This window comes from Oryctolagus cuniculus, chromosome 2, assembly GCF_964237555.1.
Source record: "Oryctolagus cuniculus chromosome 2, mOryCun1.1, whole genome shotgun sequence".
Classification (NCBI taxonomy): Eukaryota; Metazoa; Chordata; class Mammalia; order Lagomorpha; family Leporidae; genus Oryctolagus; species Oryctolagus cuniculus.
The window spans coordinates 130,961,511-130,983,342 of NC_091433.1; the positions used below are offsets into that span (position 1 = coordinate 130,961,511).

Below are 21,832 nucleotides of genomic sequence, written 5' to 3' on the forward strand. Positions count from 1 at the left end.
AGTTTACTCACGTAGTTTACAATCGGCCCCGACTTTCCAGCCGTCCTGGGAGTCGGGGAGCTGCAGGAGGACAGGGAACTCTCAGGTACAAATTGCTTTCGAATGGGAGGCAATTTCCACGAGCACCAAACTGAACGATTAATGAAGTTTGTATGCATTCGTTAAATGTTTATTATTTCCAGAGTTGCTCGCTGGTGTTTGGGAGCAAATTCATTTTCCCCAGGTCACCATATTCTGGAGGATAAAGAGCTCCCCGGCCTTGAACATGGAAGGGTTTGCAAGAACGCAGCCCTGGGAGGGGTGAGCGGAGACGGGACTGCCACGTGGGGGGCGCACCTCGCCTGCAGGCCAGGCCACTCTCCCCTGGACGGTCCTTCCTCCAGCTGCCCTGCCCAGGGCCCACCCACTGGATCCGGATAAGGCGGGGTCCCAGGGGAAGGGACTGTTCCAGGTGGGCCGCCAGCCCGGGGGTCTGGGAGGGAGGCCTGGCAAACCTGGGTCAACCTGTCACCCCCAGTGGCGGGCCTGGGGTTGGAGAGCATCACCCCAGGCCAGGGGACGGCTGCAGCGTCCTGGGGCCCAGCCACAGGCGTCTGCATTTTGTAACAGGGATTCATGGGAACCAGGCCTGGGGGGCCCTCCCTGGACTCTGCTTTCAGTCACAACAGGGCTTTTATGATCTGAGAGGTGAGCTGGGGAACAGCCACGGGCTATTGAAGCTGGATATGAACACACTGAACGAAAACGCAGACCCCACGGTGGTGTTTGGAGTTCTATTTTTTAAAAAACAGAAAAAAGAAACCTCTAAGTGCACTTCAGGTAAGGGTGCTGGCACTGGGTAGCCTTGGGAGGGGGCAGCGGGTGCAGGGTCCCCAGGCCCGCAGCAGCTTCCAGGAGGCCCAGTGCAGACAGAAGCTCTCTGGAGCCTGTCCCTGGCGCTCAGGGCTGGGGCTGGCAGCCCTGCTGCATGCTGGTCAGCGGGGTGCAGGCCTGTCCCTGACACCCACGTGTTGCATGGGGTGGCTGGTGCTTGCTCCCTGGCGGAGGGCGGTGGGGACAGGGTGGGGGAGACACATGAGCAAATGAGGTGTCGTGATAGATGGGGGTTCTTCCGCACATCAGGATGATGGATGGGCTGCAGGGCGTGGGCCTGACCACAGGCTGGGGGGCTGTGCTGGGAGCGCTGCGGCGCCCCCTCACGCTGGGACTTCGTGCTAACCTGTGGGGGAGATGGATTGCAGGCTGAATGAATGGCCCATTGATGCAAACTTCCGAACAACCCCAGCCCTGAGGAGGAGGGCTGCATATGGTCAGCTGTTCTGGGAGGCCTTGGAATACAGTGAGTGAGACCTTGACCTTGACCTTGTATTTCCTCAGTTTCTCTGAAGCCCTCTGCTCCTTCAAGCTCCACGCACAGGTGCTGTCCTCACTGCCCCCTCCAGCCAGGTGTTCAGTTAAGGTGCTGCCACAAATCGACCTGTCAGTGTCACAGGCTTCACTCAGTGTGGTTTCTCTCTCACTTGTATGGCAAACTTATGGCCTGTGATGTTCCTCCACGTGGGGATGGCCGAACGCTGGCTTCTGTCCTGCTGCCCATCTGCCCGCAGGGTCTCAGAGGCCTCTCCACAAAGCCAGGGGATGGGCGGAGTGGGGAGAGTGCACCCCGCCTCTTGAAACCCTTTGGCTGGGACATGAATCCACATAACTTTGGTGAGAATTAAGCGCACGGCACGCATTGGATGAAAGGGGTGGGGACAGTGTTTCCCTGGGCAGTTGAGTTCCAGCAAACAGTCCCTGCTCTACAGAGGGGGCCAGTGGAGAACAGGCCTCTCACCAGCCACCTCACAGGGCCTTCATCCCTGCCATCTTCCTCCCTCTGCAGAGCGCAGACACACACTTTGTGCACCAATGCCCTCGGCACTTCGTGTGTTTTAAATCGTGGGGTCCTCATAGCCACCCTGTGGGTAGATGTCGCTCTGTCTCACTGGTTCTAAGATGTACACATCCCCCCTTACACAGTCAGGGGTGTCTTGTTACTGCTGTGAGCCAGGCACAATCACAGCGCTTGTGTGGAAAGCCTAACTCTGACACTTTCTGGAACGATCAAGAAGCTCCAGCATATACACATTTGGAAACTGAAACCCAGTGAAATTAACAAGTTGCCCCAAACACACAGCCCATGAGGGGTGGGTCTGAGCTCTGAAGCCTGGGTATCCTTCTCCATCCTGTCCCCAACGGGCTGCAGGACTTGTTCTGGGAACCCAACCACGTTGGCCAACTCTCCTCTCCCAGCCCCTCCCTGGGGGCTCAGACAGCTCCTGGCCTTGCGGAGGGTGCGCGGTAATATTTCTCCGAGTCCGAGATCAGGGATCCCACACTGGAAGAAGCCAGCTCCTGGCTGGAGTGATGGAACTCTAGTCACAAGGACATCGACTGGAGCCAGGACACTCCTACATGCTTGCCTGGCTGATAGTTTAATCTCTTGAAAAGCAACAAGTGGGACTGACAGGATACCCTGAATTCTGATCCACTAAGAGGCATGTGGTGGTAAAAGGAAAGCGATAGGGCCTGGAGAGGAAGGACTTTGTCATCCTGGCACTCGCACCACCGCAGGAAGGGAGCAGTGACAAAGCCGGCTGGGCCGAGTTGACCTTGAAGAAGCAGATTGTTCTCAAAGGGAGAAAATTATTATGGCTCAACAAGACGACTCAGAAGAAATCTGTGGCCCTTGAAAAACTCAAGGAAAGCAAAACCTACCCCACCTCCACCAAACAACACCCAGGAGAGGTTTGGAGGGGTCCAGGGGTCCAGGGTCTCTAACAGCCTGGCATGGGCTGCATTTCAGGCTCAGGGACAAATGGCCAATGGAACCCCTTAGATGAGAGGAGACAGATGGGAAAGAGATGGATGGCTCCCAATTTCCAAGATGGGTTTGGGAAGCTGGAGATAGGGGAGTCCACCCGCAGCAATAGGATGGAGCAGGTGTTTGTCACGCAAGCCATCAGCGGAGCCGGGTCTGCACAGCACATCACTCCCTCAGCGCCCTGGCTCCCGTCCAGGCCTTGCTGCACCTGGCGCTGCCCCGGCCAACATGTCCAGGACCTCTGTGCGCGTGTGGCCAAGAGGGCCCCAGGGAGTGTGGGAGGGCTGATTTCTCATGGGGTACACCTCTGTCCAGTGTGAAGCAGAGGCTGAATACCCACCCCACCACACGCCCCTGCCGCCTGATGTCCCCCACAGAAGCCAGCCCTGAAGTGCATTTCATGGGACTTCCTGAGCAGTCCTATGGAACCCTGAAACCAGCCGTCCCATCATGGAGGTCTGCTCCGGCCCCTCCCCTCTCCATTTCATTCCTAGTCTCTCTCTCCATTTCTCCCTCTCTCCCCCACCCCTCTCTCCCCCAGGACCCCACTCCTCAATAAAATGCCCTCAGTGAGCCTTTGTCTCAGAAGTTGCTCTCTGTAGTGACAGAGTTCACGAGACAGGCTAAATCAACGGTAACCCTGTCCCCACCTCGACATCCACAACACTGGGATCCCCTTAGGCACACACACTATTTTTCATCTTTACCCTCATGGGGTGCACATCGTCTTACAGCTGGCTGTTTTTTTTAAAAAAGATTTATTTATTTATTTGAAAGGCAGAGTTACAGAGAGTAGAGGGAGAGAGAGAGAGGTCTTCCATCCACTAGTTTACTCCCCAGATGGTTGCAAGAGCCAGAGTTGCGCCAAGGGGTCTCCTACATGGGTGCAGAGGCCCAAGCACTTGGGCCATCTTCTGCTGCTTTCCCAGGCCATAGCAGAGAGCTGGATTGGAAGTGGAGCAGCCAGGACTCGACCCAGCGCCCATGTGGGATGCTGGCACTGCAGGCAGTGGTTTTACCCGCTTTGCCACAGCACTGGCCCCAAGCTGGCTTCTTTGAGTTCACATCACGTCTAAGCTTTTGCCTGTATTCCTTGTAAATTACTGTCATGATGGTAAAGACGTACTGCACTGACCCGACCATTTCCTCACCCTGGTTCCTGGATGAATGCAGTTGAACCTCTTGTGGGGTCACTCGCTCTAACGATTTGATCCTTGATACATATTGATGAAATAAAGAGGTATCTTTGACGAGACAGTAAGAGCGTGAAGATCTTTAGGTATTGCTTTGCAAAGAGTAAATGTGAAGATTACACCCACAAAGTTTGTGGAAAATAGAATTAGAAGATGTTGATTTGGTGCAAAAAGTTTGAAACCCACAGGCAGTTCTTTCATATGCTGGGTTTGCCGTGAACATTTTAGGATCCCTCGTGTTCCCCACGGAGCTCATTGCCCTTTCTCATGTTCCAGATTGCCTCTACTCCACTGTTTCGAATTGGGACAGTGTCTGGTCATAGTTTGTGGACAAAGTGGATGAGAGTACAGACAGACTCCTAGATCACAGCATTATCATTCCTCATTCGTGTTGATTAAAGGGTTGGGCCACAGGCAGGGAGGTCTCCAGCGGCCGGCCCCGGCCAGCACTCGTGTCCCGAGCATGCCCAAAGCTGCCCAGCCCCTCTCTGCACCGCGGTGGATGAAGCAACTGGAAGAGGGATGAATAACACATTGGATTCAAAGCCCGAAGATCTCAACAGATCTTGTGAAGTGGAAGGATGGACTATAACTCAGCAGGATGCAGTGTTACATAAGGCGTTTCGTTTAAAAAATCAACTGCATATGGGCAGGATGGGGAAGCCTTGCCTTACTTAATAGCTGCTCATGTGAAACAGACCCAGAGACTACAGCTGACCTCAAGCTGAATAGGAATCGTCTGTGTGGCGTGGCTGCCAAGGAGACTAATACAATCTTGGGCCACGTTAAGAGAAGTTGAACACTGAGACCCGGGGAGGGGCGTTCCCACCAGGCTCTGATGAAGCAGACCACACTGGGAACATCGGGTCTCGTTCTCCACGTTGGTTTCTCGGTGGAACACTGACAAATTCCTTCCCTCGTAAAGCGCTTACTGAATGCCTGCTCTATGCCCAGCTCTGGGCTGGACGTGGAAGAGGCGGATGGATGAGACTGCCTCCTGCCACTCTGAGCCCAGGGCCTAGTGGAAACAGAAGTGGGGGATTTCACCTAGTGGGTAATAATTTACGAAGCAATACGGACAGAGCACAGTGTATTCTATCAACGGTGCTTAGGATCCATCAAATGTTCTCATGCAGCCCACATATACCACACACACACACTCGCACACACACTCACACACACACACTCTCACACACATACACACTCAGGCCGTCTTTATTTGAGCCGGAGGGTTAGCCCCGTCTCCTCCTCGCTTCCCCTCCCATCTCCTGTGACTTTGCTCCTGGGTTCCCTTCACCCAGCCCAGGGTCGTCTCGCCTGGCTTTGAGCTGAAGCATTCCTCGGATCCCAGTATGTGTTTGCCCTAGGGGGCATCCTTCTGGCATCACTGAGGCTAGAAAGCCAAAATGACCTCCCCCTAACTTCCCAAAAGCCACGACGCTGGGTGCAAATCAGGTTTTGTCCAACTGGGTGTGGCTGTGGAAGGTGAATTGCAGCAAGAGCCACCTCCCACCGCTCTGCCCTCGCTTTGGGTAAGCCATGCATATCCAGCTGTCCCTGTCAGGATGAGCTACGCTATGCTGAGTACCAAGCAGTCCCCACGTTACATGAGTGACTGTAGCCCAGGCTGGCAGAGAAAGCATTATGTGGGGGCACTGGGGTCGTGGTGATAAGGAAAAGAGAGCATACAGAACATGACGGGGAAGTACTTACAGCTGCCACTCGGAAGTGACCTGCACCTCGCTGAGTCACATGGTCACTTACCTGGCGGGGGGTGGGGGTGAGAAGCTCATCCTCCCGCGGGCCCAGGCTCCAGTGAGCTCTGCTGATGACCACTGTGCTGGTCATCAGCTCCTCGAATGCAGGGCCCAGCTGTGGGGTGTGGGGCACTTCCTGGTCCCGATCCCACAGCAGCTTCCTGAACTCTCACCCATCACTATGCAGACGTACAAGCTCTCCTGGCCACATCTAGAAAACGTTTCTCAGATCAGCCAGGGCTGGCGCTGTGGTGTAGTAGGTTAATCCGCTGCCTATGTGCCGGCATCCCATATGGGCACTGGTTCCAGTCCCAGCTACTCCTCTTCCAATCCAGCTCTCTGCTATGGCCTGGGAAAGCAGTAGAAGATGCCCCAATACTTTGGGCCCCTGCACCCGTATGGGAGACCTGGGAGAAGCTCCTGGATTCAGACTGGCCCAGCTCCAGCCATTGCGGCCATCTGGGGAGTGAACCTATGGATGGAAGACCTCTTTCTCTCTCTCTCCCCTCTCACTGTCTGTAACTCTGCCTTTCAAATAAATAAATAAATAAATAAATAAAATATTTTAAAAACAAAGGGCACTTGGCTAATCATCTGCCTGCGGTGATGGCACCCCAGGTTCTAGTCCCGGTCGGGGCGCCAGATTTTGTCTGGTTGCTCTTCTTCCAGTCCAGCTCTCTGCTGTGGCCCGAGAGTGCAGTGGAGGATGGCCCAAGTGCTTGGGCCCTGCACCCGCATGGGAGACCAGGAGGAAGCACCTGGCTCCTGGCTTTAGATTGGCGCAGCGCGCCAGCTGTAGTGGCCATGCAGGGGGTGAACCAACAGAGGGAAGACCTTTCTCTCTGTCTCACTGTCAAAAAAAAACAAACAAAACAAAACAAAAGAAAAAAAACAAAGGCCAGCCTCCATCCCACGCCTCCGGCCCCTCTGGTGATTCTGTAATCGCCTCACTGCCCGTGTGCAGCCCCTCGCTGCTTCTGTGTGCTTTTTCCTGCAGTGCAGTCCTGACTGACACGTGCTCCCTGCAGGCCCCACCCCTGACCCCACTCAGCCCTCACACAAGCCTGCGACATCAGTGGGGCAGCCACACTAGGCCCCCTGCTTACTGAGCACAGCAGCAAAGCCCACAGGATTCAAATGAGCTCCCCAAGTGCACGGGGTCAGAATGCGGCAGCGCAGGGTCACGAGCCCAGTTCCCCTAATGGCCTGTAACTGTCTCACTCCGCCCAACTACAAACAGCGTTCAGAGAGGGCCTTGCAAGCAGGAGAACCGGGCAGGGGGACGCCGGGCCCATCTCATGAGGAAGATGGTGATTTGGGAGGACGGCAGACACAGTATCTACAGGGGCAGATTGTCCCCCGCTCCCCACGTGGCCAGAGCAGTATTTCTGCTCCCACGTGCTCTCCCTGAGCCTTGTCATCCCCGCCACCCCCCGGAAGTGGCATCCATTTCCTCTCCCCTTGAACGCGGGCAGGCCTTGGTGCCGCCCTGGGGAGAGGCTGGGATGGCTGTGTGACTGTGGGGCTGCTGCCTGGATCTCCCGGATGCTCCCTGTCAGCCTCCAGCAGCGCACGGCGAGGCAGCCGCACGCACAGAGAGGCCGCAGATCCAGGCAAGTTCCCAGCGTGCAGACTCAGCCAGGAGCCCAGCCAGCAGCCAGCGCCAGCCATCAAACACGTGAGTGAGGTGACCTTCGCTGAGTCTGGCCCTGCCTTCTGACTCTGCCCAGCTGAGGGTGGGGCAGAGACGAACTCTCCCTGCTGCCTTCTGCCAAAAGTTCAGATTCAGGAGGAAAGTAAATGTCATATTTGCTTTCAGCCAGTAAGTACGGTTGCACAGTGCTAGGTAACAGGACGGGCACCCACAAGCTGGAGGGACTCACTTGATTCTACAGAGCTGTGCGCTCACTGTGTTATGCCTTTTCCAAGCTGCTGGAAGCCCAGAAGTGACAGAGACACTGTCCCTCATCTCAAACAGCTCATGGTCTTGTAGGGGACACTTCCTCTTGACTGGACGATGAGGTCATACAGTCTGCTGAAGGCCAAAAACAGAGCGACAGGTGCAATGCAGAAGCAAAGCTCACCTGGCTCTGGTTGGTCACTGCAGGGTCGCAAAATGACACCTGGTGCAGGTCTTGTGGGGTGGACAGGAGTCCACGAGGAGGGAGTTCTAGCAGGGGGGCAGCCAGGGCAGGAGCATGGAGATGTTTGTGCGGGTGGCACGGACAGGGCAGCGAGGGAGATGGCAGAGCGCAGGGGGAGGAACTGGAGTCGGGAAAACCAGCAGGAGAGGCTCACAGGTGTCCTGAAGCACCTGTGAGGATGGGCACAGCGGTGACCGGCACGAGCGCCAGGGCTGCTGTGAGAGTCTGGCTGGAGGAGGCGTGGGAGAAGGCCATAGTCAGAGGCCTGCGGAGGCTCATTTGCGGGGCTGAGGCACTCCGGAGAAGAGTGGTTTGGATGGAGCTGATGAGGTGCTTTTTTGTTGTGAGCTGTGTATCACCTGCAGGTAACAGCACACCTGACTGCAGAGGCTTAGAGCAAGGGCGCACGTTATCCACGCAGTGGGAACCCCAAAGGTCCCATGCTTGGCACTGGCGCGATCCACACCATCTGTGTAATCAGTGGTGCAATATTCTTGCGTGTCTTCGGTCTGCCAGCTTCAGCACAGTGAGTTTATTCCCCAACAGCCACAAAAACGGCTGCTGGAGCGCCAGACACCACCTCTAGAAACTCACTTCTGGCCAGAGGCGAGCAGAGCTTTCATTCCAGAGTCTATTTCAATAGATAAGAAAATGTTCGCAGAAGGCCTTAGGTCCACTGATCAGGATGAGGTCACATACTCATGTCCTAGCTGCCAAGGAGCCTGGGGGAACACCTGTGTGGGCTTCAGAGCCCTTGGGTGGGAGGGGGACTTTGACAAGAGAAACAAGGGTGGTGAGGGAAGAATGGCTACTGGGGAGCCAGGTCTTTCATCTACTGGTTTACTCCTCAAATGGCCATGATGGCCAGTGCTGGGCCAGGCGAATGCCAGCAGCCTGAAACTCCATCTGGGTTTCTCATGTGGGCAGCAGTGGCCCAAGCACTTAGGTCATTTTCCACTGCTCTCCCACGTGCCTTAGCAGAGAACTGAATCAGAAGTGGAGCAGCAGGCCAGCACTGTGGCATAGCTGGTAAAGCTGCCGCCTGCAGTGCCAGCATCTCAATTGGGCATTGGTTCAAATCCTGGCTGCTCCACTTCTGATCCAGCTCTCTGCTATGGCCTGGGAAAGCAGTAGAAAATGGCCCAAGTCCTTGGGCTCCTGCACCCACGTGAGAGACCTGGAGGAAGCTCCTGGCTCCTGGCTTCAGATTGGCACGGCTCCAGCCATTGTGGCCAACTGGGGAGTGAACCAGTGGATGGAAGACCTCTCTCTCTCTCTCTCTCTCTGCCTCCCTTTCTCTCTCTGTGTAACTCTGACTTTCAAATAAATAAATAAATCTTAAAATAAAAAGATGGAAAAAGTATTCTTCCTTAAAAAAGAAGTGCAGCAGCTAAGATTCAACCCAGCACTCCAATATGGGATGCCGGCATTGCAAACAGCATCTGTGCCACAATGCCAGCCCCTAAGCTGGAGACTTTAAAGGTAATGCAGCTGCGTGTGTTTGTCCAATATTTGTTGACTGCTGTGTGAAACATTTTGCATAATTATCCCACTGATCCGCCTGGTGCCCCACGGGAATTTGAATCCCAGGCAACTGGAGGCTGGTTGCATGGCTCTCGGAGGCCGTGTGGTTTGGCTTTGTTCCCCTGTGCAGTGGGTGGAAAAGGTCTTCAAGGACCCCAGTGGTCCCCCTGCTCTCTCCCTAGCTGACCTGGGAGGGTCTGAACAGCTGTTCTCTTGTGCCTGTGTCCTGGGCTTGACTGAGTAAAGCCTGATTTACTGAAATCTGGAGGCAGGAAAAGTGGAACCCCCGAACCAGGATGAGCTGCTTGTGGGGAACAGCTCAATCCCAGATATGTGTGGGGAGACCTGAAGGCCAGATCCAAAGAACTGTGCTTTCTGGGGACCCGGGGATCACAGAGACAGCTGTGTGCCAGCCAAGGGGGAGCGAGGGCGGAGGAGAAGAGTGAGCCGAGGTGCCCTCCTGCCTGGGGACAAGCGGAGTTGAGGCCGGACTTCTCATGGGTGTCTCTGTGCCCTAGTGGCTAATAAGGGGGGGCTTTCTGCCTGGCCTGCTGCCCAGGGGGATTAGAGGACCCAGGAAAGGGCTCTCACTGATTTTCCCAAGTGATCCCGGGGGTGGAGACGACACAGTGCTGCGTAGGGAAGTCGCCGGACTCTGTAACAGCCGCGGACTGGTTTGAACTTGGCCTCGAAGTTCTCCAAGCTTAACTGAGGCTCAGCTCTAGGTGCACTCTGGGTGAAGGAGCCCAGCTTAGAGGCCCATTGTGGAGCCAGGGCCCCCGAGGGCGTTCGTAGTAAGTACGCTTTCCCTAGGGGCTGGGGAGATGATGCAGGGCCCAGCACTGACTGCTTAGATGGGGCAGAGGCAGAGGTGGGGCCCAGCCCTCACTGCACAGCTGGGGCAGAGGTGGGGCCCAGCGCTCACTGCACAGCTGGGGCAAAGGTGGGGCCCAGCGCTCACTGCACAGCTGGGGCAAAGGTGGGTCCCAGCGCTCACTGCATAGCTGGGGCAGAGGCAGAGATGCCCGCCAGCATCCCACCTGCGCCTCCACACCTCCCGGCTCCAGGAGGACCACAAGGCTAGTTCTGACCAAGGCCCTGGCAACCATCTCATCACCCACCCCAGTGAATGAGAAGTCTTCCAGGAAATGACAGGGCCCCAGTTCAAAGCAGCCTGGAACAAGGGTGGGAGAGAGTTTCCCCAAGGAGTTCAGCCGATGGCTTTGAGTAAGCCTTTGTGGTCTGGGGTTTGGGACTGTAGCCTAACTGCCCTTATCTTTATGAACACACAGGCACCCAACACCTGTTCACTCAAGTGAAACCAATGGCTGACGGCGTAGATGACCTTGGTCCAGTCTCTGCACCGCTGGGCCCCGGTTTCTCCATCTGAAGATGGGAGTGGTCACACCTGCTCCACAGGATGTCGCAAAGACTGAAAGTGCAGTGCTTGGTGATTCCAGGATACACGCTAGGTGCTCCCTTCTTGGTCACTTCATCCCTGATCCATGGATGAGGCACAAAGGGGGCAGCGGCCCCGGTGTCATTCGGGACACAGTGAGATGGGAATACTCATTTCCTTCCAGGCGGGAATGGCGCCCCTGAGAAGCAGTGAACGTGGGGCTGGAACTGCAGCCTCATTTCTGATTGGTGAGTTCTGAGAGTGGGGAGGAGACCAAGCCTGCCCATCCTGCTTTGGCAGGGCTCTACAAGCCTCTCTCTCTGCATCTCAAAAATGGGTAGAAATCCAAAGGTCTTCATATGTGGGAGCCACTCTGCTCCTTTGCCCTCCCACCTCCCCCAGGCCTCCTTCGGGAGAGCAGCCAGGCTCCACACCATCCCAGGCTCCACATCACGCTGGAAATCCGTCCCAAGAGGCCAGGGAGGGTCCAGGTCAGTTCTTCCAGACCCGGCCCGTCCTCTCACTGATGTTGCTCAGGAAATCTCGGACTGATGCCACCATGGTCTCCACACGTCCAGCTCTGGGCACAGGGACCCAGCAAAGGCGGGAGGCAGCCAGGGCTGCCGGATCATTCCCTGGCAGAAGGGGTGATTGTGGGGTTTGCTGACCTCACAGAGGGTGGGCTGTGAGCTGCATAGAGGCGAGGGGCCCTGCGGTGCCGCTGAGGACTGAGGCCAGCCCCCCAGCCCACCCCCACAGTCCAGGGCATCTGAGAGATTCTGGAATAAGACAGATGTTTTATAAGCTCCCTCCACAGCCCTGACTTTCTAGGTGGCCCTGGACAAATCAGCTAGGACCTGTATTTTTAGCGGGGGGTGGGGGGATGGAGAAGCCACCTGTTTGCCACGGGGCGGTCGACTGCAGGCCCTTGAGATGCCTGGCACCAGGCGGCTGCCCAGGGGCCTCTGGCAGTAGACAACACCCACGGTCCTGGGGGCGGGGGTGGGACAAGCAAGAGGGGCAGGAAGGGCTAAGCCACAGGCCGTGTGCGCAGTGGGACAGTGGGGCAGGTGGCAGGCCGGGGGTGGGGGTGCGGGGAGAGAGGACTGCTGGCTGCTTTGGCACCGGGCATCCCTTCTTCACATCCCACTTGGCCTTGGACAGCAGGCAGCCGGCCGCGCGCCGGCCTCCGGCCCCAGCTGTTCCTTGTGCTCCGGATAAATTGTTTCCGCCTGAGCTGCCTCCTCCGCCCCTGGCTGGACAGTAAACACGAGCCCTATCTGTCTCTAGCACGGCCCTGGCTGCCCGCCGGCCACAGCTCACCCTCCTCCAGCCCGGCCTGGCCAGATGTGCCTGTGGCTCTTACAGCTGTTTCCTTGACCCCTGAGTCAAAGCTCTCTCTGTCAAGGGATTACCCCAGCCCTCCCTCCCCCTTCTACTCAAACCACCCCAGCCCCCACCTGCCTCTCAGCACAACATGGGGAGGGGCCTGGGATTTCACTGCCCCTCTTCTCCCCTCCCCTTCCCGTGGCAGCCCCCGTGGTCTCCAGTCTTTGGCATGTGTGAGCTGTCCGTGGCGTCTTCATCGCCCTGATGCCTGTTTGCCACTTCCAGGGGCTCCATCACTCCCACCAAGGGCCCTGGGTCTGCGTGTGCTCCAGGTCCTCCTGGCTGCGCACACGATCTGAGAAGCCCACCCCAATGAGCCAGGCTCACTGCCTCCCCATCCCAGGCTCTGTGGTCCTTCTATGGTCCCATGGGACCTCATTCTCTCCAGGAGGGGCTCAGCTCCATCCAAGCTCCTGGAGGGGTGGGGGCCCCACAGTCATCCCCTAGAGAGAGAAGAGCTTCTGCTGCCCCCTGAGGGAGGTCCTGGTGTTGGTGTGGACAGAGCAGGATGTTTCATTGGCTTGTGTGAGAGTGGGGGGTGCTGGTCCAGCCCCTCTGGGTCTCCACGTTCTCACCTTAGCGTCAGGCTACTGCAAGGATGCACACATCATTCAGGTGACCCAATGAGACCCCAGTAGACCAGCAGATACAGATCTCTCTCCCTCTCTCTCTCTCTCTCTCTTTCTCTCTCTCTCTCTCTCTCTCTCTCTCTCACACACACACACACACACACACACACCAGCACACGAAGGGACAAGGAATGCATCGTCCCCCCTGCCTCCCATAATAGCAGCATTTTCAAGAGCCTTTTACCATCATGTGGCACAATGTTAAAGACCCCTTGGGGAACACTGAGAAGAGAAAGTTCCCCCGTCGGACTCCAGTGGGACCTGCGTGTCAGCCTGTGCCGGGACAGAGCCTTCCCCCTGGCAGTAGAGGGCTCAGGCTCCGACCCAGGCCTGCATCGAGGCTCCCTGCCCCGAGCTTCAGCTGCCCCCAGCAGATGCTGGCCGGCTCTGGCCCCGCACCGGGCGCTCCAGACCGAGCGCACCTTTGCTAGCTGCAGCCCTTGTGCTGCGCTTTCTCTCTGGTCCAGGTCTTTCCATAGCCCACTGCTTCTCCACTCCCTGCAAGTCCCAGCCCCTGAGTGGACTGCACAGAGGCAGGAAGCTGATTAGAGAAAAGGCTGGCTGGAGAAAGGGGCTTGGAAATCACTGCTGCCCCAAGCCTTTATTTTTTTTTAAGATTTATTTATTTATTTGAAAGGCTGAGTTACAGAGAGGGAGAGGCAGAGAGAGAATCTTCCATCTGCTGGTTCACTCCCCAAATGACTGCAGTGGCCAGAGCTGGGCCAATCCAAAGCTCCTTCCTGGTCTCCCACGCGGGTGGCAGGAGCCCAAGCACTTGGGCCATCTTCTACTGCTTTCCCAGGCCACAGCAGAGAGCCGATGGGGAGCAGAGCAGCCAGGACACCTGCTATGGAAGGCAGTTCTACCTACTATGCCACAGTGCCAGCCCCTGCCCCAGGGCCATTTCACAGAGGAACGTAAGAGGGCCCAGAGGTAGGAGCCAGTAAGTGAGCAGCTGAGACTTTCCGAGCTGAGCATTCGCACCAACTGCTCAGTCCTCACGGCACCCACCCTGTGAGAAGGACTATTAGTTGTCCTGTTTTATTATTTAACACGTGTTTATTTATTTATTTTATTTGAAAGGCAGACACAGAGAGAGAGAGAAAGAGAGGAGAGAGAGAGATAGAAGAGGGTTCATTCTTCCATCCACTGGTTCACTCCCCAAATGCGCACAATGGTTGTGACTGGGCCCGACAAAAACCAGTAGCCTAGAACTCAATCCGGGTCTCCCACACGGGTGGCACGGGCCCAGGTATTTGCTCCATCACCTGCTGCTTCCCAGGATGTGAATCAGCAGGAAGCTGGAATCAGGAGTGGAGCTGGGACTAAGCCCAGGCACTCTGAGACGGGGTGTGGGTGTCCCAGGCAGCAGCATAATAGCTACACCAAATGTACATGCTTCATTATCCCCATTTCATAGAAAAGAAAACTGAGTTTTGATGAGGCTGAATGACTTGCTCCAGAACAGCCAGCAACTGAGCGTCAGAACCTAGATTCTGACCCAGGCTAATCTGACATCCAAGTCTAACACATTAAGCCACTGGTTGTAAACCTCCACTGTAGAAAGCAGTTTGTCCAAAAATCACACAACCAATTCGGGGTGCAGCTGGTCTCAGAGCCCAGTTACTCTCACATGCTGCCCAACTCACAAGCCAGGGCCTTGGGGAGCAATTTCCGGGAGAGGCGCAGGGCCAGCCCGGGCCTGAAGGCCACCTGCTGCCCAGGCCCTGGTCCCTTCTCTGACTGCAGCCCTGCCCTGGTCTAGGAGAAAGCCTGAGCTCCACCTCGTGACTCGCCCAAAGCCACAGATGAGCTGGGGGCAGGGCCGACCTCAGAGTCCAGCCCCTCTCCACCCCAGCTCCATCCACTGACCCCTGCCCTGCTGGGCTGTGTGAGCGCCGAGGGTATTTTGGTGGTCAGGACTTGGTGACAAGTCCCAACAAGTCCTCTCTGAGGTTAAGATTAGCACAGGGACCTCAGCTGTGACTCACAGAGGTGGCTGGGGTCAGGCCTCCCTGGCTCCCATCCTCTCTCCTCTGATTCACCAGTGGAAAAAACTTGGTCCCAGACCTTCCCCTGGCTGCCAGCCTTCTCCCTCCTCTAACCAACTGGGCACCACGGAGCAGGTATGGGGCTTGCCCATTCCTCAGCCTCAGAGCGCGGGCTCCCCACCATAGTGGGAAAATGGGGGGGACTCGGGGGCTGCCCTCTGTGGGCCCAACTGCTGCTCTTCAAACCTTCTCCTGCTCCATCCATGCTCCTGGTCTCCCCCAACACCCAGCCAAGGGGTGGAGGTCCCCCTTCTCTGCTTCAGAGAGTAGCCCTGGGTCAGGAGGGGGCCCTGGTGCAGCCAGGATCTGTCTGCACCCTGCTGAGACTTCTCAGGCTCCTCAGGACTTGGGGGTGTGATGGCCTCATTTGATGTGTAAGGAATGCACCATGTATGTGTCTCACATTTGCTCTCACAGTCTTAAAATCAGGGCAGTGAAGTAGCTGTGTGTACATGCGTGTGTGTGTACAGGTGCATGTGTGTGTGCATGTGGGCCTGTGTATGTGTGTATGTAGAAGGAGCACAGAGAAGGAGACTGATACAGAGGACGTACCTGGTGCAGCTCCATCAACACCACCCAGGATACAGACAGAGTGGCCCTGTTCCCCGACATCTCCCTCGGGGGAAGGTGTCACAGTCTCCTCCAGTGTGGACGCTGAGGCCAAGGGGTTCGTGCTTGTTTGGTTCTGCAGAGAGGTGAGCAGGGTGAGAGTTACAGGAGGGCGGTAACTCCCCAGACTTTCAGGGCCTGCCAGGACACCGTGTGGACCTTCTCCTGACCCGGCAGGACCCGGCATCCTCCTCTGCTCCCTGAGCACCCAAGTCAGGGCAGATCCAACCTGTGTCTCAGCCTCCTTGCAACGGGGCTGCTCTAGGGAGCCCCAAATACAGAGTGACCCTGTTCCTGTGTCTTCAGCTCTAATGTGAGCCCCCCACCCCAGCCTGGGTAGAAGTCTCACCAGGTGTGAAAGAGGCTGGGACCGATGCACAGGCCCAGATACGCCTCAGGGATCACAGGGCCCTGCTTTCGGAGACCCCAGCTGGAGGCTGGCAGAGCTCAGCTTCCTCATGTGTACGGTGGAGGTGTGCACTTGACTGCCAGGGCCTCCTCTCTGCACGCCAGATATTCCAGAGCCATCTGCTTTTCAAGTTCATTGGCTCCTGGACCCTGGTTGCTCTTGTCACACACAGCCTTGGGCTTGCGTCTTCTCGACATGTGGGAAGGTCTATGCGTCTGATGGAACACTGCACACAGATGCCAACTTAAATACCAGCCGGGGCAGACAGTTGGTGCAGCAGCCTGGCGATGCCCATGTTGTAAATCACAATGCCTAGTTCGAGCCTTGGCTCTGCTTCCACTTCCAGTTAATGCACATCCTGGGAGGTAGCAGGTCCTGGTTCAAGTTCCTGGGTGCCCACCATCCGTGTGGAAGACCAGGCTTGAGTTCTGGGCTCTTGGCATCAGCCTGGCCCAACCCTAGCCACTGCAGGTATTTAAGGAGTGAACCAGTGATGGGAGCATGCTCTCCCCCCACCCTCTCTGCAGCTGTGTTTGGATCTTGGAAACATAGGTGGGCTGGCAGCCATTGCTGGGCTTGAGCTGGTAGGTGACAAAGAGCTGTGCTACTCCCCAAGGAGGGGAGGTGGCTCTCGGCAGTGTCAGGAGTCAGGAGGGAGTGCGGCGTTGATGGAAGGATGATTCGGGAACCGTGGCAGGTGCAAAGGGAAGGGCGTGGTACCCTGGCCTGCCCAGACAAAGCCACTCTAGTGCGATTCCTACCACGCTGCTGGACAGGCAGTCTCTGGAGCCCCAGCCATTGTGTGTCATGGACATCGAATGCTCAGGGAGGTGGCAGTGCCTGCCTCGGTGGGTGGCTGCACCCTGCAATAGCTGGGCTGAGCCGGGGCTCCAGGCAGGCCACGTGCTGGGGAGGCTGCGGCCACACACGGGTTGGGATCGTTCCAGGGCAGGGGTTGCCTCTGTGGTTCACCCCAAGCCCTCAAGGCAGGTTTGGCTGTGCTGCCCAAGGCCACCCCGTGTGTGGGAGCACAGCTGGCCTGCCCGGAAGAGCCCAGAGCAATCAGCATCCTCCCCGCTTCATTCTTGTGGCCCCCAGAGACCAGCGGGGCCAGCTCAGGTCGTTCGTTCCAGCCGACATCCCTCAGCGAAGTGCAGCTCTCTCTGCTCCCCGGCCAACCTTGTTTACCTCGCCTTTGCTCCAAACCCGAGCATCGCAGGACACAAGGAAGAGTTTGAGGGAGGCCTCATGACACTGCCTAGCAGGAAGCCCACTTGCCAGCCCCTCCCAGGGTCACAGATCCCCTCCTCCAGGGAAGGGGACAGCAGGTGGGACCAGGACATCACCACCAATCCTTGTGTCTGATTCCTTACTTCCGATGGGCTGTTAGGGGCATGCACGCAGGTCCTGGACCAGAGGGACAGTTGACGTGATAAGGGACCCCGCTCACACCTGGGGCACCTCTCGGTGTCGATCTTTGTGCTTGCTGCATGGCAGGGACTCCCTATGGCTTCTAGACACAGCAAACTTGTCCCTGCCCTTGGGACACTCTTCTCCACCCCAGCCCAATTTGCCAGTCAGTCTCAGTTCCGATGTGATTCTTCCAGGCAGCCTCCAAGGACTGCTCATCCCACCAAGCTTGCCCAGCAGCAGCGTTCCTCTGGGCTCCCACAGTCCCCTGGGTTTCTCACATGACCAGGCCGGTCACACTGTGAGGTCACTGCTGGGATGACCACATGAACTCGCTATTGCCTGCCTGCCTGCTGCATTGTGAGCCCTGTGCCCGGTGGGTGTGAGGGCACAGCTGAGAGGCGAAGGGCTCACAACCTCGTCCGTCTCCACACTTTCCAGGGAAAGGCAGGTATCCCAGCCACTGTTGGAAAATGGTGACCCCATTTCAGCCTGTGGCTGACCTGGTAACAACTCTGCCTTTTGGTTGGATCACCACCATGATGGCTGTCCCCACACCCTTTTCTGAGTACAGCTTTATGGAGGTGTAACTGATGCACAGCAAGCAGCACCTATTCAAGGTGCAGTTGGATCACGTCGGACACACACATGCACCTGTGCAATCATCACCACACTCGAGATAATGAACCTATCCATCATCACCATAGGTTTCCTCCTGGCCCTCGGTAATCCCTCCCTCCTGCCCCTCCCAGCCCCACGCCCTGTCCCCTGGCAACCTCGGCTCTGCTTTCTGTCACTATAGATTAGTTCGCAGTTTCTGGAGCGCCATATAAATGGAATCACACAGCGTGCACTGTGTTTTGCCTGGCTTCTTTCACTCAGCATAATTATTTTGAGATTCGTCCAAGCTGTTGCATGAGTCAGTAGCTCAGTCCTTTTAATTGCTGACTAGTGTTCCATCAGACACATAGACCAGGCTTTGTTTATCCGTGCACCTGTTGATGGAGACTTGGGCTGCCTCCAGTTTGGGCTCAGCCTCTGCACAAGCGTCTTTGCACAGTGTTGTGTGCATGCGTCTTTTCACCTCCCCTTTTGCCACCTTCAGAGGGGTCACCTCCAGTGTTGGGGAGGGGAGCCAGGAAGGTGTGGCTGAGGCCTTGTATAGGTCCCCAGGGGGCAGTTAGGGGGCTCCCTACAACCTACACACCCCGTGCAACCCAACCACCCTGGATCCTTGTCCCCAGGATCCCCGTCTTCCCCACTGTGGCTGCATCACGCCATCCCATTTATAATGAAGAAGGATCTGTCCAAACCACTTGACTCCCATTGGGCAGAAGGCAAGGACTCTCCTTCCCCCACCACGATGGACCCCCACCCTTCATTCCTGATGTGCACCCAGGATCTCACACATGTGTGCATGTGCACAGGAGCCTCAGGCCCTGGGGTAGGTTTCCTGGCTGGCCGCTGCAGTGGTCTACCCAGGGGTGACTGTGGGGCCCCAGCTGAAGGGGCTACTGAGACTTGGGGTTTGAAGGACCCACTGCTGTCCCACAGGCTGCCTCCTCCCTGGGGACCCAAGGCCCAGCAGCACTTTGGCCCATTTTTTTTTTTTAAGATTTATTTATTTTTTTATTTGAATGTCAGAGTCATACAGAGAGAGGAGAGGCAGAGAGAGAGAGAGAGAGAGAGAGAGGTCTTCTATCCGATGGTTCACTCCCCAGTTGGCCGCAACTGCCAGAGCTGCGCCGATCCAAAGCCAGGAGCCAGGAGCTTCTTCCAGGTCCGCCACGCGGGTGCAGGGGCCCAAGGATGTGGCCATCTTCTTACTGCTTTCCCAGACCACAGCAGAGAGCTGGATCAGAAGTGAAGCAGCTGGTACTAGAACCAGTGCCTATATGGGATGCCGGCACTTCAGGCCAGGGCGTTAACCCGCTGTGCCACAGCGCCAGCCCCCAACTGGCCCTTCTTGGCACCGTCCCCAGCTTGGGGTCGCCATGTGGACAAGCCAGCCTCCAAACCTCCCTGCACTGCCCTGCCACAGGCCACCCCCTCTGCCACCTCAGGGCCTTCCCATCTTCAAAGTGAGCCATTTCTGTCCTTGAGCCCCGTTCCCAAGGCCTTTCTTGCTTTCTGTCCCCTCAGACAGTTTCCTTTGATCCGCTCGAGTCACTCCCTTGGCCTGATCCGCCACCCTTCTCCCTTTCTCACAGAGTCGGTGTCCGGAGGTGGCCTCCGTCAGTCTCCACAAGAGGGAACAGGGTTATCAGCATCTCCAAAGCACCTCTGTCACCCCTCTCCCCGCTGGGGTCTGAACTGAGCTTGGTGCCAGGGCAGGGGATTCTGCCCTTCCGTTGCTGGTAGGCTTGGGTTGCTATGTCAGAACCAGAGACCCAGAATCGCGAGGACCTGAGAAGAGAGAGGAAGGAGAGAAAAGCTATGCCCACGTCTCCCATGTCTTGGGTCTGCAGCAGCCAGGAAAGAGGCAGAACAGGGCTGGAACCCAACAGCCCGGACTCCCATTTGGTGCACATCTCATGCGGTGCCTCCTGCTGGGTGCTCTTCCATGCCTAATGAGTTGCACGGGTGGCTGAGGACCAAAGGAAGACAGGGGGTACCCTGGTTGCCCTCTGGGAGTTGGCATATCAGTAGGGGGGCAGTGAGGTCCAGGAGCCAAGTTGGGAAGTTGCACAGAAAACCAGTCGAAACCGTGTTGCTTGATCCCAAACACCAAGCACAGAGGCCGCAAAGGAAGGGAGCTGGGGGGCCTGGGAGAGCTCCCTGGGTGGGATAGGCAGGAGCCAGCTGGGAACAAGCAGGGATCATCTGGAAGGTCATGCGGAGGGCACGCCAAGCAAAGCACAGCGCCCCAAGGGGGTGGCAACCCGGCCCTCTTGTCTTCACCCTTGGCTCAGCCTTCCTCTCTGATCCACTCAGGACTCCCCACACCCACCCCGACCTGGCCTCCAGCCCTCCTAAGCGCTCCTCCCCAGGGCACCTGGGAGCAGTGTGGAGGCCGTCTGGGCAGAAAGTGCTGGCACCAGCACTTCCCCTTGCCTCTCTGGCGCCGGCGCCAGCGCTGTATTGAGAAACGACCATTCCATGCACCGGCCGCGGCCCTGCGCCCCGCCTCCTGGCCCCTGGGTTCATCCGATCACCTGCACCCCCAAGACTCTTTGGGTGGGGAAGGTGAAGACGGCATGCTGTGGAAACACGATTGCCTGCCACTATAAATACCCCCAGGCACAGAGGCAGGGGTGGAGGAGCTGAATAGAGAGTCCGCGCACGCATCGCGGGGTGTGTGCAGCAGTATCCCCTGGGGAGCCTATGAGAAACACGCATGCCCAGGCCCCGCCCTGAGCAGATGGAGCCAGAGCAGCCAGGCCATGTTTGAGGAGGTACAGCGGTGTTCTTAGCCCCCACCAGCTGATGCTGGCGTCCTCTCACAGCCCCACTCGCCCTGTGCTGAAGACATCGGGCTTTGGGGATACGAGGTGCACAGATGAAGCGTGGTCCTTCCCGGATTAGTCAGGGCAGCCCGGGGACTCCAGCCCCATCTGGTCCATGCAAGGGCAGGGTGGTGCAAGGCTCCAGTTTCCTAGCTGCCATGAGTCGGGGCCTCAGGACCAACCTTGCCTGGGGCTCCCTCGGAATGGCTCCCTGCCCATGCAGGCTGGTGGTCTTGGGCCATGTCGTTTGCCCATGAGGTTCCTCATTCACACCTCCTGATACCTGTAGACTGCACAGCTTCAGAGTCCGTAATTGGTGTTCCTGCTTCCGGTGTGACTGGGACCTCTTTTTTTTTTTTTTTTTTTTTTAATTTTTTTTGACAGGCAGAGTGGACAGTGTGAGAGAGAGAGAGAGACAGAGAGAAAGGTCTTCCTTTTGCCGTTGGTTCACCCTCCAACGGCTGCTGCAGCCAGCGCACCGCGCTGATCCGAAGCCAGGAGCCAGGTGCTTCTCCTGGTCTACCATGCAGGTGCAGGGCCCAGGCACTTGGGCCATCCTCCACTGCAGTCCCTGGCCACAGCAGAGAGCTGGCCTGGAAGAGGGGCAACCGGGACAGAATCTGGCGCCCCAACCGGGACTAGAACCCGGTGTGCCGGCGCCGCAAGGCGGAGGATTAGCTTATTGAGCCACGGGCCCTGGGACCTCTTTTAAATGCAGCTTTTGCTTCCTTCTCTGACCAGGGTTTAGAGTCTCCCTCCTGCCATTCTGGGCAAACATCCCCTTCTTGCCCCTGGCCCTTCTCCCCTTGGGCAGGTCTCCGCTGGGTGGTGATGAGCAGGCAGTGCCAACCCCTCCCATCACTGTGCTCATCCCCATGGCAATGACCGCCATCTACACCATCCCCCAGTTCTCACCACTGCTGCTTCCACCATCACCACAACCCTGTCACCACTGCTACCTCCCCTGACAGCAGCAGGGCCATCAGCAGCACCAGCACTCCTGCCACCA

The 21,832-nt window shown here is 57.1% G+C and overlaps 1 long non-coding RNA gene and 1 pseudogene across 2 annotated transcripts in view; both read right to left on the reverse strand.

The window, feature by feature from the left end:
• LOC108176412 (large ribosomal subunit protein eL31-like) overlaps nucleotides 1-8,212 on the reverse strand; it is a 32,983-nt pseudogene extending 24,771 nt beyond the window's left edge.
• Nucleotides 8,213-13,952: 5,740 nt separating this feature from the next.
• The window catches only part of LOC127488392 (uncharacterized), a 153,499-nt gene continuing 145,619 nt past the window's right edge, over nucleotides 13,953-21,832 (reverse strand). The window contains exon 4 of one of the 2 annotated variants that reach the window (XR_007916088.2): nucleotides 13,953-15,634. This is a non-coding gene — a long non-coding RNA (uncharacterized lncRNA). Of the gene's footprint in view, nucleotides 15,635-18,977; nucleotides 19,784-21,832 lie in introns of those variants that run through there. The other variant, XR_007916087.2, reaches the window with a different exon arrangement.